The sequence below is a fragment of the Denticeps clupeoides genome, unplaced genomic scaffold, assembly GCF_900700375.1.
Source record: "Denticeps clupeoides unplaced genomic scaffold, fDenClu1.1, whole genome shotgun sequence".
Taxonomy (NCBI): Eukaryota; Metazoa; Chordata; class Actinopteri; order Clupeiformes; family Denticipitidae; genus Denticeps; species Denticeps clupeoides.
The window spans coordinates 36,020-48,650 of record NW_021630084.1 but is presented as its reverse complement, the minus strand read 5'-3'; positions in this window follow the sequence as shown (position 1 = coordinate 48,650).

Here is a 12,631-nt window from a genome sequence, read left to right as displayed (position 1 = left end):
TGTGTGTGGGTATGTGTGTGTGTGAATAAGAAGAGAAACTGGTGCTGAAGAGTTGATGTTGGAGGAATGGAGATCTTCTGATGAAGTTACTGTAGATGTTTGGATGGAGATCTTCTGCAGGAGGAACACTGTGGTCACTGTCTTTCGGTCCAGATTAGGGTTTATCGGTCAGTCGGTGGAAGACGGATGGCTGGAGCTGGGAGACCCTAATAACACACGCGGCGATACCGGATTTCAGCGCCAAGTCACGCTCCATTATGAACAGATTATTCCCATCACCTCCTGGCAGCCCTGCCGATACGTCTGACCACGCCCAGTTGCCACCCGCCCCTGAGCCCCACCCTTTCTGCACTGCATGTGTGGAGAAGCTGCAGAGCTCACTCTGCTTGAACCTGTGAGAAAAATTCTGTCGGAAAGCGAGATCTTCCGCTCTTTGATCACACACGTGTGAAATCTATCTGGGGAGGCCTGGCTTCACCTGGACACATTAAGAATGTGCTTTGCTGGACAACTTGATTGTGTGTGTGTGTGTGTGTGTTTGTGTGTGTGTGCAGCCCCTTATTCCCGTCTACACTCCTAACCAAGTCACCCTGGCCAACGTCCCCAATAAAGTTCGGCACCGATCAGTTTTAAAGTTCCTCCATAGTGACCACAGGTCATGGGGTCAGAGTGGACAGATTCTATACAGCTGCAGTTTGTGGGCCTGTTGTCCCGGCGATGGCATCTCAGGGTGAAAACAATGCAGCTTGAGTGGGTCTACACACACACACACACACACACACACACACCACCCTTGTCCCCTCTTACATGTTGCTCACTAGGTTGATAGTAGTCTAGAGGGTGGGACACTCACCTACGATCCAAATGAGCCCAGGTTCAAATTCCACCTACTGCCGTTGTGTCCCTGAACAACACTACATTCTGACACACATGCTCCTCAACAGCAGAAAGTACAGCCATGCTTCATCAACCACAAAGTCCATGTCCATCACCAGACATCTTGGGGCAGTGGTGGCCTAGTGGTTAAGGAAGCGGCCCCGTAATCAGAAGGTTGCTGGTTCAAATCCCGATCTGCCAAGGTACCACTGAGGTGCCACTGAGCAAAGCACCGTCCCCACACACTGCTCCCCGGGCGCCTGTCATGGCCGCCCACTGCTCACTCAGGATGGTTAAATGCAGAGGACAAATTTCACTGTGTGCACTGTGCTGTGCTGCTGTGTATCACGTGTGACAATCACTTCACTTTCATGTGGACAAGCAGGTTTCATTTGATTCGAGAGATCCAACAGAGTTTTACTGTATGCCGTATACCGTATACATTATACCGTGTATTGAAATACTGTTTCACACAGACCCCCATAGTGCAATCATAAAAGAAAGAAAAATCTAAATTTACATACACACTAAACTATACAATACTAACTAAAACTAAAGCTTAAATACTGTACAGGCTATAAAAGAAAATTAAAACTTTTCTGTACACTGAGCAAGGACAAACAGCACAGCACAAGGTGCGCACAACAAAATGCGTCCTCACCCTCGGGGAGCAGTGTGTGGGGACGGTACTTTGCTCAGTGGCACCTTGCCGGATCGGGATTTGAACCGGCAACCTTAACCAATAGGCCACCACTGAAATGCATATTAAATGTTCTGAAAAGACATCAGTCAAATACAGAGTTCACCAGGGTTTGATTCTAGGACCTATGTTGTTTAGCTAATATATGTTAGAATATTATAATTCTATAATAAGCATCTGTCACACAGAGGATACAACCACACATCTCCATTCGACAAGGAGAAGAAACCACTCCTACATTCACTCATGGTCCTACTCAGGGTCTCGACTGCACAATGGGCGCACGGCGAGGACTCAAATAGGGCGGGGCACCAGCGGGAAACCTATACCAACACGAGGAGAGCTCGCAAACTCCACACACATGGAGCCAGGACTCGAATGTACACCATTGGAGATGTGAGGCCACGTCACTAACCGCAGTGTCACTGTGTGAACCAAGAGGCCACATTTACATTTATGGCATATGGCAGATGCCCTTATCCAGAGCGACTTACAACGTGCTTCCATGTTACAAGTGATCCTTCTAACCAAACTGAAAACTGACCAAACTGAAATACTTTATATTTGATATTAAATCGACCCCAACCATGATGTAAACGTCCATCAGGGACTTGGGACTCACAATGAACAGTAACTATCCTTTCACACTTACATAAGTAATGTTTTTAGCCTGTTTAAGAAAAAGCTGTCCCAGCAACGCAAATTTAACCTGAGCAGAGCTGCAGGTGAGACGACGCCGACGTACCAGAGGGTCACCCCAGCCACCCACTCCATCAGTTCTGGAGGTTGAGGGATATCAATAGGGACAAACGACAGCTTTAATTACATTTAAAACTACTATTGTGTGTCATATGTTGTGTCTAATGTAAAAACTGTTATATGTGTGAGCTGATCCACTTTGCCTTTAAAATTGCCCCTCGGGGACAAATAAAGTTCTTTCAACTGGATTGAATTGAAGTAAAATAATCCCTGCAGCCCAACACCCCTCAAGTCGATGTGATGGGCGTGTTACTGAGTAACCCCGTTTAGCCCCACCCCCCTCCTCCACAACACGCCCACAATGCCTGTGACCTCCAAGTGGCCCACCTCAACTCAGAGCGGCTCCCTGCATGGCGGTGGATCTGTGTGTTACGCCAGCATGTTTCGCGTGTCGTTGTGCTGTGAGGTTGAGTAAATATCCTCTCCAGCCCACCTGACACTGCTGCTGTCATGAAATACGGTCACTTTTACGATGAGTCAACACGGCTCGGCCTTTTTGGCAAGTGGTGCGTTTCTCACAGTGAGTAATGGAAATGGCTCTTCCTGTCCGAGTTGCAGTCGGACTTTCACTCCCAGACCTCAGCTTTATTTATTTATGTGTTTTTACTGAGAATTATGTAAGATATATGTGGCCCATAGGAGGAGACAAAATCATTTATTAAACAAAAACGACTCATTATTTTTTAACATCAATCAATTAATTCAACTTCAACAACAAATACAATTGTACACTTTCCACTAACACTTCCATCCATCCCAGTAACACTTCTGTTCATCCCAGTAACAGTTCCGCCCATCCTAGTAACAGATCCAGTCACCCAGCAACACTTATGCCCACCCAGTATCAATTCCACTCATCCCAGTAGTACTTCTGCCCACCCAGTATCATTTCCGCCCATCCCAGTAGTACTTCTGCCCACCCAGTATCAATTCCACCCTTCCCAGGAGTACTTCTGCCCACCCAGTATCAATTCCGCCCATCCCAGTAGTACTTCTGCCCGCCCAGTATCAATTTCCGCCCATCCCAGTAGTACTTATGCCCACCCAGTATGAGTTTCGCCCATCCCAGTAGTACTTCTGCCCACCCAGTATCAATTCCGCCAATCCCAGTGGTACTTCTGCCCACCCAGTATCAGTTCGGCCCATCCCAGTAGTACTTCTGACCACATCTTATTCCTTCACTAATAATAGTAATAGTAATTGTAAGTAATAGAATTGAATAGAATTGTGTTGGTAGTAGACAGTTCTATTTTGTGTATTTAGTGTCTGATGGAGGTATTTTGGGGTTTTGTGTTGTTGTGCGTTGGTGTGTGTTGGTAGTAGACAGTTCTTTATTGTGTAGTTTATTGTCTGATGGAGGTAATTTTGTGGTTCTGTGTCGTGTGTTGGTGTGTGTGGGTTCTGTACGGTCTGGTGTTGTGTTGGTAGAAGATGGCTCTGTATTGTGTAGTTTAGTGTCTGATGGAGGTAATTTTGTGGTTCTGTGTTGTGTGTTGGTGTGTGTGGGTTCTGTACGGTCTGGTGTTGTGTTGGTAGAAGATGGCACTGTATTGTGTAGTTTAGTGTCTGATGGAGGTAATTTTGTGGATCTGTGTCGTGTGTTGGTATGTGTGGGTTCTGTACGGTCTGGTGTTGTGTTGGTAGAAGATGGCTCTGTATTGTGTAGTTTAGTGTCTGATGGAGGTAATTTTGTGGTTCTGTGTCGTGTGTTGGTGTGTGTGGGTTCTGTACGGTCTGGTGTTGTGTTGGTAGAAGATGGCTCTGTATTGTGTAGTTTAGTGTCTGATGGAGGTAATTTTGTGGTTCTGTGTCGTGTGTTGGTGTGTGTGGGTTCTGTACGGTCTGGTGTTGTGTTGGTAGAAGATGGCTCTGTATTGTGTAGTTTAGTGTCTGATGGAGGTAATTTTGTGGTTCTGTGTCGTGTGTTGGTATGTGTGGGTTCTGTACGGTCTGGTGTTGTGTTGGTAGAAGATGGCTCTGTATTGTGTAGTTTAGTGTCTGATGGAGGTAATTTTGTGGTTCTGTGTCGTGTGTTGGTGTGTGTGGGTTCTGTACGGTCTGGTGTTGTGTTGGTAGAAGATGGCTCTGTATTGTGTAGTTTAGTGTCTGATGGAGGTAATTTTGTGGTTCTGTGTCGTGTGTTGGTGTGTGTGGGTTCTGTACGGTCTGGTGTTGTGTTGGTAGAAGATGGCTCTGTATTGTGTAGTTTAGTGTCTGATGGAGGTAATTTTGTGGTTCTGTGTCGTGTGGTGGTGTGTGTGGGTTCTGTACGGTCTGGTGTTGTGTTGGTAGAAGATGGCTCTGTATTGTGTAGTTTAGTGTCTGATGGAGGTAATTTTGTGGTTCTGTGTCGTGTGGTGGTGTGTGTGGGTTCTGTACGGTCTGGTGTTGTGTTGGTAGAAGATGGCTCTGTATTGTGTAGTTTAGTGTCTGATGGAGGTAATTTTGTAGTTCTGTGTCATGTGTTGGTGTGTGTGGGTTCTGTACGGTCTGGTGTTGTGTTGGTAGAAGATGGCTCTGCATTGTGTAGTTTAGTGTCTGGTGGAAGTCATTCATGGTTCTGTGTGGTATTGTGAGCTGCTTGGTTTTCTATTGTGTGTTTTATGGAGTTATTGTGAGGTGGGGGTTCTACTGTGCTTTTGTGTATTGGTTTGACTGGGCGGACTGGTGGGAGGAGTTGGTGTCGCTGTGCTATTGTGGGGTTTAGGCTCTGAAATGAGCAGCTGAACTTATCTTATTTAGTCTGTATGTAGAACCCAACTGTCATAACAATGGGGCTCTGCTGCAGACAAAGGGGAGTCAGGAGGGTCTCGATGGTGGAGAAAGGATCTCTGCAGGGTTATCTGCAACAAAGCACCGTTCCACCTCTTCCAACTTCATTAACAGTATCAATCAAGCGGCCCTCAGCCACATTCTCTGATCAGCTCAGGGTGGAATCTCTCTCATGTTGGCTCATTAATTGCATATGGTTCCGCGTTTTAAAATGGAGTCAAACTGGAACCAATGCGGGTTGGTTATTTTTGAGAACCACGAGATGATCAGTGAATCATAAGATCCTTCATAAGATCGCCTTGTAACGATTTAGAGCTGACTTTCATATTAATCAGATTCATCTGCGTAAAATAAAAAATGTGGGTTTATTATTGCTGAATTTTGCGTGTTAAAGTTTAGAAAATGTAAAAATCGACGCTGTGCATCCATAAGGAATGTTTCTCCTTCAACACCGTCTTCCCATAACAGAACTTCCCAGAAGGCCTCGCAGCAGCAGCGCTGATCCAAGATCCTATTAGTTTCACATTAATCAGGTCTTTTGTCCCGAGGGTTCGGAAGCCCGGCGGCGGCGGCGGTGGCCTGTGGTGAGGTGGGCCTCTGTCCCCCGCGGGGCTTTGTCCCGACTTCTCCGGGATCAGAATATGACGCCGCTCTCCCGACTGCTGCGGCCGCTAATAGGATTATGCTCGGTGTCGTGACCTCCATCTCTCAGTTTAGCTCCCAAACGTCCGAGTGACAATGAGAACCTGAATTCAATAAGATCGGGAGCAGCTGAGAAATATGGAACTTAACAAAGTGGACATTTAAATAATAAAACATCAGTATTAACGGTCACATTGAGGCCAGGGAAACTGTATTGATTATATTGTGGGATTTGTTTAAGTCAGAATGTACGTTCATCTGTGGAGAGAAGGGCTTTGCCAGATGCTTCATCAGCTTCTTCAGGACCATTTACGTCCATGTGCTGCAGTTTGGAGTCTGTGGACCACACCGCTCTGAGTCTCCCGTGTAGAACAGGTGACAGAACCCTGAAATGTGACGTGATGAGACACGGAACCACCGTTACGTACGAGCAGAGCAGCTCCGTCTCTGGTCTCTTCTTTCCAGACTGGATCCTACAAGTTCCCACGTCAGATGGTGTTCATCCATCTCCTGCCTCTTCGTTTGTTCGTCACACGTTGAGGGCTGGGGTCTGCTGGAATCTCGTCGAACTTCAGGAACGTTGAAAACGCCATGGTTTTTAAACGGCCTCAGCCTGCCAGACGATACTGGGAACCACATGTCCCAGTTCAAGGCGTGAAGACCACTTCCAGCATTGTGTTGAACAGCTGGACCCAATTCTGTTTATTCCTTTATTTCAGCGTGTCACCGTGTGGGAGAGAGGAGGATTTATGGCGCTGCGCTCCTGCGCCGCGGTGGGGGAGGGCCTGAGAGGCGTGAGGGAGGCTTTCAGGACGCCGCGTCGAGACACACGTCTCAGATTCTTCATCTTTCGCTCTTGGCCGGCTCGGTCCACCCTGACCCGCATTCATCAGGGCGACTCCGGCGCATGGGCGGAGCTGTGGCATGGCGTTACACTCGTACGGCTGCCTACAACCTGGCGCGGGTTCAGCATGGCTATTACGTTACCGGGGGGGTTTATCTCAACATCTCACCATGCCACAGTCAGACGGACTTTAACGTGTCAGGAATTCTCTACTTCACTGGCCCACGTGGCCTAGCAGTTAAGGAAGCGGCCCCGTAATCAGAAGGTTGCCGGTTCGAATCCCGGTGCTCCAAGATACCACTGAGGTGCCACTGAGCAAAGCACCGTCCCCACACACTGCTCCCGGGCGCCTGTCATGGTGCCCACTGCTCACTCAGGGTGATGGTTAAATGCAGAGGACAAATTTCACTGTGTGCACCGTGTGCTGTGCTGCTGTGTATCACATGTGACAATCACTTCACTTTACTTTACAATGCACTGAATTGGCTGGTACGGCCCACAGTGCACTGCAAACTAGAAACAAAAGGCAGGCCAGACGTCCCACCTCAGACCACGTGATTGATTGACGTGATCGTCACTTGTGATACACTGCAGCACAGCACACGGGGCACACAGTGAAATGTGTCCTCTGTATTTAACCATCACCCTGAGTGAGCAGTGGGCAGCCATGACAGGCGCCCGGGGAGCAGTGTGTGGGGACGGTGCTTTGCTCAGTGGCACCTTGGCGGATCGGGATTCAAACCTTCTGATTCCGGGGCCACTTCCTTAACCGCTAGGACACCGCTGCCCCATCTGATCTGAATATGAGCTGAGAAAAGGACAGAGAAGTCCAGCAGGGCAGAGGATTTCCTTCAGTTGGTTGAGGTGTAAAACCTGATTTGACTATTCTTATGAAGACATTGATGAGATGTTACGATCATCCCTCTGCCGCTCTCATGAAGAAAGAACATTGCTCTGTGATCACCAGCAGAATGTCTGAACAGAGCAGTGGGTAGAAGGGTCCACCTCACAGCATCTGGAGGCATGAAGCAGTGTTCTGTGATGCCCGGGTAGATAAACCGGCAGCAGGTTCACCTGGCGGCTCCTCCTGAAATTTCCACGGCCGTCCGGAGCGGCAGAGGGGCCTGAAATAGCCGGGTGGGCCGGTGCGGTCACCTGCACCCGGGGCAGATTAAGACCCAACATCAGGAGGTGCCAGATGGGATCAGTGAGGAATGAGAACACGCGAGGAGAGAATCTGCCGCTGTCCCTGCTGAAGATTCCACCTCTCAAATCTGATTGGCCGAACCAAATTACGTTCGGTACAAGCGGACAGCGCGCTGATGAGGAGCCATTTTGTCATTTGGGAAAATCCTGCAAACATGCCGACAGGTTTTTGTTTGTGGCCACGCTCCGCACGGTCTGGCCTCTAATCCGCGGGGCTTTGGGGCAGCAGACACTGGGCGGTTGTTCTTCAGAGGGACGGCCAGGCGCTAAGCGGGCGGGAGAGCTACTGGCGACAGGTCCGTCCGGCGAGAGGACCCTCTAATCCTAATCACACCGCGGAATGCTGTCTGGGTCACATGACCTTTCGCTTGCTGTAATGCGGCCCGGTGGGGGGCGCGGGGACGGGTGAGTCATGGAGATGCTTATAGACACTGAGGTCACGATCGTAATATTAGAGCCGCCATTTGCACAGAATGCGTAAAAAATGTCCGGACGACAACACAGTAGATTTTATGTAGAATTGTTCCTATTGCTCGACATGGTAAACATGAGACATTGTTCTTCAAGACAGTGTCCAATCAGGCCTTTCAGACTGTGATTCTCGTCACATCATCTGCATCTGTAGGTTCCCGCGGTCGTGTATAAAAGTTAAAGTGAAGTGATTGTCACATGTGATACACAGCAGCACAGCACACGGTGAAATTTGTCCTCTGCATTTAACCATCACCCTGAGTGAGCAGTGGGCACCATGACAGGCGCCCGGGGAGCAGTGTGTGGGGACGGTGCTTTGCTCAGTGGCACCTCAGTGGTACCTTGGCGGATCGGGATTCGAACCGGCAACCTTCTGATTACGGGGCCGCTTCCTTAACCGCTAGGCCACCACTGCCCCTATTCGGTAGGAGTCTACCTCCTGACCTTCCTCTGGACCCCGCCACCATACGTCGGAAACAGAGCGATACACGAACGGCGCGGCTTCAGCAGCGATATGGAAAGGAGCGGCGGCAACAAACGCGGCGCGTGAAGATGTCTTCCAGATGCACGCACACAGTGGTGTGTGACATCAGCAGGACGGATGTTCCTGACTGCTGGTGCGGTGTAATTAATCATCTCTCCTGGAGGTGGGAATTGGCTGTCGGTTATTGGTTATAAATATCTCCTTCTCGCCGGAGCATCTGTTTCGCATCGGGCCCTCGCTCCGTTCCGGTGCGGCTGTCACGCGATCGGCGGACGTAAAACGTGACAGCTGACCCCCTCCTCTCAGCCGCGGTCCGGGCCGGAAGGTTCCTGCGTGGGTTAATTGGGATGATATTTATAAGGATTGTGACGAGGGGCGCCGACCTTCTCAGGGCCGAGGATGATTGTCAGGTTTTGCACAGAGGTCACAAGGCTCGAAACGAAAGCACGGCGCGTTCGATCTGCGAGGGAAACTTGACTCGACCCCCATCTGATAAGGTCAGGCAGGAATGTTGGTGCCGCGGTGAACACCGGCGGGGGAAAGTGTGAAAAGGAAGAACATGATACTGATCCAGCTTCCACTGGCCTGCAGGTACCTGCTGCTAATGTGCTGCGCCTCAGGCGCTCTCTTTAGAGCAGCGACACCACCCAGAACTTCACCCCTGAGGAGCACCACCTAATCTGAGATGGTGTGGCCGTTGGATTTAATCCTGACACTCGGCCTACAGTTGTGACCTACAGTTATCTTCTTAATGGCCGATTGGTATTACTGTTGCTCTTCTGTCTGTTTGCTCAGCCCCTAATCCAGACGGAACCCTGGGTCCCAGCAAAAAATGGACTCATGATCGAAGAACAGGTGGACAATCTTATAAACAATGGACTTCCTCTACTTCCATAAGTCTTGTTTCTCCAGTGTTAACAGCAACACTGCAGTGATGCCCGTTGGACACTCCCTCATGCTATACTGGAAGGGCGTCCCTCTCTGAATCACTCCTTCCCAAGGTTTCCTCCATTTCTTCCTCCATGTGAGATGTTCCTTGTTTCCAGAGAGGGTCAAACTTGGGATTTTGGGGTTTACAAAAAGGAACTTGTTCAGTGGACCAGATGCAGCAGAGTGCAGGTCCATATTGTCTGTGTGTGTGTTTGCATGTCTGTATGTGTTTCTGTGTGTGTTGCCCTCAGGCAGAGCGTCAGGTTGTGGGGTCACACGGGGGGTCCGGTATGGAGTAACATCTCTGTTCCTCTCGCTACCTGCTGAGATGGGTCACGTGTGCCTTATCTTCTCTAAAATCAGGAGGTGCTGTGTGTTGCTGCATGGGTCCTGCTGCAGTTGACCTGCCACCCAATGCCACCCAGGGTGCAGAACCTGACAAAGAGAACGCTTGAGGCCACAAGGTTGGTGGTTGGCCTGTTTTGGATTCCTCTCCTACTTCCTCTTCCTTTTGTTCTTCGAGGTGTTTTGGTTTTATGCAGAATTCCAGCTCAACTGATGTGTGTTTTGGGGCTGCAGGGCACATCATCAGACTTGACCAATTCATCACAAAGACGTCCTGAGTGATGTGAGGATGACGTGGCTCACAGAGCAGAGACAAACAGCTGAGCAGAAGAACAACCCAGTAGATTTACAGCAGAACAACACCTGAGCAAAAGTATACCTAAGCAGATCTACACCCCAGCAGAACTGCACCTGAGCAGAACTACACCTGAGTAGAACTACACCTGAGCAGAACTACACCTGAGCAGAACTACACCTGAGCAGAACTACACCCCAGCAGTACCTCATCTTCCTCATCGATGTTTTATTTACACACTTCAGAGAACAGTCCCACCATAGCAGTAAGATGAATTTACACTAAGACCACATTCTGATATCACATACACACACCTCCTGTTTTACCTTCTCACTGCTCACCAAGGGTGATGGTTAAATGCAGAAGACACATTTCACACTGACAATCACTTCACTTTCTCTCATTAACCTTCACTCTTCCTGGATCTATGGTGAGCGTGAAAGATTATCCCGAAGCTTCATCTGAATTCATCTGAAACATGAAGCACATTTTATTACAGGATCATTAATATGTGCTTAGCAGATCAGTCAGAATCCTGGTGGTTGCACTTCTGTACCCCAACCCTCATTCAGCGGTGGTTCGAATGCTTGGAAATGTGATCCAAAATGTAGAATTAAACATCCTATACAGTATAATATCTAATAAAAACACACACATGCTCCTAATGCTGATGGTGTGAAGCGGAACGACGTTAAACATGCATTGCAATGTGGCTGAATTTGGACAATAGCAGTGCAAAGAACTTCTTGAGCAGCTTTTCTGGCCAAATGTGGTGTTGATGAAGGAACATCTTCTTCCTGCTGTGGCGTCTGGGCTCATCCAGTGTCCTCCTCTCTGGAGATGCCAGGAGGTTCCTTCTGGAGCTGCAGCTGAACATCAGACAACCAGCATTTCAATGTTTGTCTCTTTTTTTTTGGTTTCATTAAAAAATATTGTTTGTTAGAAGCTGTTTTAAACTCTCTCACACACACACACACACACACACACACACACACACACACACACACACACATAAAACACTGACATGTGAACTCAGCGTCAACGTCCTGAGCTGCTTGGTTCTAGATGGTCCGTGACAGGCGACGTTAACGAGCTGAATTATGATGTCATGTGATGAGGTTTTCACTGTGCGCTGTTCTCACACACACACACACACACATAGCCATACACACACTGCTGAGGACTAGCGGTGCCAAACAGAAACAGAAATACTTTCATGGGAAACGACATAGAGGGCACCTCTGCAGACACACACTCACACACACACAACACACACAAGCGTGTGTTCAGTGTGAGCAACACGTCATGAGCACAAGCAGCCCGAATGTGGGAGGAACACACTGAAAATGTGTCACCTGTACATTCTGTGTGTGTGTCGGGCCTGATAACACAACGCCCTGCTGCCCCCTGCTCACACTCATCATCACACCATCACACCTCCAGCATCCGCCCCTGCTGACCTGTAAAGTCGGTTCTCCCACACGGAACACCCGCAGTTTTAACTCAACCCAAGGAACCCGGTCTTTGAAGTTGAGGGAACGTTTGGCAACCTTCTGAGACGGCCTGTCCTCAGACTGGTGGGGCGATAAGCGCTCCAACTGAAACCGAGTCCCCACGGCAGCTTGGACCTTTGACCACAACAGACCGTCCCTGTGATGTTACAGATGCAGATTTACAACCGTCCACACCTGCTGCAGCCATGGAGAGACTAGAACCCGCCTACGTGTCGGGTGAGAACGTCTTACACAAACACACACACACACACACACACACACACACAGCGCCTTGTGCTCAGTGGACCCAGGTCTTACAAGAGAAAATCAATCCCGAGATTCAGCTCGCATCTGAGCCCGGTGCTCCGTACAAATCCTGAATTAATTAAAGGGGCCAAATCCCCGCGGACGCAGATTGGATGTCCCCCCCCCCAAAGGTACTAGAGGATTAGAAGGAACTTGTTCACCATGAGGGTCCCTTCAGATCAGCAGGTAGCTACACCGCCGCTGACAGGAAACAGGAGAGCGCTCGGCCCTGCCAGCGTCCGCGGGACACATCCTCACCCACCCACCCACCACGCCCGACTCCGTCCCGCCCGCAGGGCCCGACTCCGCCGAGTCCCGGCGCTGCAAAGGTCCTATTGTTCCCCCTTCTGGAACGCTCACCGCATCTGGTCTGTCATCGGGGGCTTGTTGAGCAAAGACTCCCAGGTATGAGCTGGACTGCCGGGACGCTGCGCCTGAGAAACACGCGGGGACGAGAGTTCCTGCTCCACAACGTGGACAACAAAGCAAAAAAGCTGAAAAACGGGAC